This window comes from Triticum aestivum, chromosome 3B (genome assembly GCF_018294505.1).
Source record: "Triticum aestivum cultivar Chinese Spring chromosome 3B, IWGSC CS RefSeq v2.1, whole genome shotgun sequence".
Taxonomy (NCBI): Eukaryota; Viridiplantae; Streptophyta; class Magnoliopsida; order Poales; family Poaceae; genus Triticum; species Triticum aestivum.
Window position 1 is genome coordinate 200,958,846 of NC_057801.1, and position 2,711 is coordinate 200,961,556.

The window sequence follows — 2,711 nt, forward strand, 5'->3', positions numbered from 1 at the left end:
CCCACATTATGGTGTGACAAGTCTGAACACTTTCATAAGTGCGGCACCCCGAACTTATAGCATTATATGAATCGGCTCCGAATCATGTCTTGGGTCAATAGTTGGGTTTGCCCGGCTCCCACGTTTTGGTGCCTTACGTTCCGTTCTGTCGGCTAAGGTGGCACTAGGAGAACCACTGCGATTGCGCCCCAGTTGAGCCGGGCGAGCGCCTCAGTGGAGAAAGCTAAAACTGACCGGCATGATAAGGCGAGAGACTGGTCGTTGTTCGAGAGGTCTTTTCGAGTCCTTAAAGACTCACGCCGCTTCGAGCGAAGTTCCGGATAAATGTCCGACGAAGGCGTGGATAGCGCCCCGGATTCGGTCTTCCGAATACCAGGGGCTTCGCCGAAATTTAAAATTATAGAATTCTATGGCTAAGTGAGAGTGTTCAAGCATTATAAGTCCGGTTGCCTTGTTCGTTGTGTTGAGCGCCTCCCTAGATGGACCCAAAAATGGGAACAAGAGTGCTCAAGTTTATCCCGAACACCCCAGCACTCGCGGCTCGGGGGCTGAAGCCAACGACTTGCCATCTCTCAGATTTTATAAACGGCCGCACAGAAGGTAATATTTTAAATTAAACAAGCGTTGCTTAATGCGCATATGAACAAAGTTTTCAGCGCACAGGATAATACATAGCGAGTTTACTCAAAAATTACATCTCTGGGGCATTCATCCGCAATATCGCGGGCTCCCTTCAGGACAGTTTTATAATACATTTCGGGCGTACGATACTCCTTGCCCGGTGGCGGCGGGTCAGTGAGAAGCTTCTCCGCATCCAGCCTGCCCCAGTGCACCTTTGTGCGGGCAAGGGCCCGACGAGCACCTTCAATACAGGCGGAGCGCTTGATGACCTCCACCCAGGGGCACGCATCCACCAGCCGCCGCACGAGGCCGAAGTAGCTCCCAGGCATGGCCTGTCCAGGCCACAGCCGGACTATAAGGCCCTTCATGGCCTCCTCAGCTACCTTGTGGAGTTCGACCAGCTGCTTCAGCTGGTCGCTTGGGGGCACCGGATGGCCGGCCTCAGCGTACTGAGACCAGAAGACCTTCTCCGTCGAGCTCCCCTCCTCGCCACGATAGAATGCGGCGGCATCGGACACACTACGCGGCAGATCTGCAAACGCCCCTGGAGAGCTCCGAATGCGGGTAAGTGTCAGGTAGTTTACATTAACATGCTTGCTTTGCATGAAAAATGCCTTACCCGCCGCTATCTTCTTTACATCTTCAACCTCCTGAAGGGCCTTACGGGCCTCGGCCTTGGCGGACTTGGCACTTTCGAGAGCCGAGGCAAGCTCGGACTCTCGAGTCTTGGAGTCACGCTCCAAGCTCTCATGCTTCTCCATGAGAGCCTGGAGCTCTTGCCGTACTTCCGCCACCTGTGCCTCCTGCTTTTCTCGCTCTGCCCGTTCCGCGGCCGCACTGCGTTCGGCCGCGGACACAGCCTCCTTCAGGGCTGCCACCTCGTTCGTGGCCCCTGCAATACCCATATTATCCTTGTTAATTTTATTGCAACCAAAATCCTTTTCTGTAAGGTAACTATTCAAAGTGGTGTTACTCACCTTCTTTGTCCTCGAGCTGCTTCTTGGCATGGCCGAGCTCTTGCTCGGACCGCTCGAGATCCTGCTTCAACGCACCGACCTCCGCAGTCAGTGCGGCAGAGGTCAGCAGCGCAGCCTGCAAACCCATATTGACATATTTTAAGCAACCCTGCGTATATCTTCTTAGATCCTCAGTCCGGCTTTTCTTTCCGAACACCGAACTGAGCATCAGGGGCTACTGTCTATGCGGTATTACATTACATAATTATAACTTCTTACCTCAAAGCCTGTTAGAAGGCTGCTGCAGGCTTCGGTCAGCCCGCTCTTGGCGAGCTGAACCTTCTGAATCACCGCACTCATGATAGTGCGGTGTTCTTCCTCGATGGAAGCGCCTTTAAGCGCCTCCAACAAGTTGTCCGGCGCCTCCGGTTGGACGGAGGCCGCCGGTGTCACAGTCTTGCCCTTCTTTCGAAGGGGCCGCCTGCCGGACTCTGGAACCGCTGCAGGTTCCGATGTAGAGTCCGGCGCAAAGTCCGGGAGGCTGCCTGGCGGCGCCTCCGGAGCCTCCTCCTGATGGGTCCCTCTCTGGGATCCCACCTCGGCGTCCTCATCGGCGCGGGGGGTAGAGGCAGTCGGAAGTGAATCCACATCCGACGGGGCCAACGACCCGCTCGATGAAGCGGGGAGATCATCATCGGCCGGACTGCGGACAGTATGCGGCATTAGTAGGACACTAGGTGACGCGAAAGAAATTGCATATCAGGGATCCGGATACTTACGATCTCGCCGGAGGCCTGGCCCTTGAAGGCCACTCCTCCTCGCCAACGATGGTGTTGGCGGAACTGTCCGGGGGAATAGTTCTCCCCCTCTTGGACCCTTCGGCCTCCCCTATTGGGGAAGCCTTCCTCTTCCTCTCTCCCTCCTCCGGGAGAGAGTCTTCTTCCTCCTCCTCGTCTTCGGGGGAGGAGTCCGCCTCGTCGTCGGACGCTTGATTGCGGGAACTCTTTCGAGTCCCCGTGGCCACCTTCTTGGCCTTCTTCTCCGGCACCACGTGCGGTGCCGGAACCAGCAGCCCTGCTAGACGGGCGTTCACTGGGTCTTCTGGCATGGGAGCCGGACAGATGAGCTGCTCGG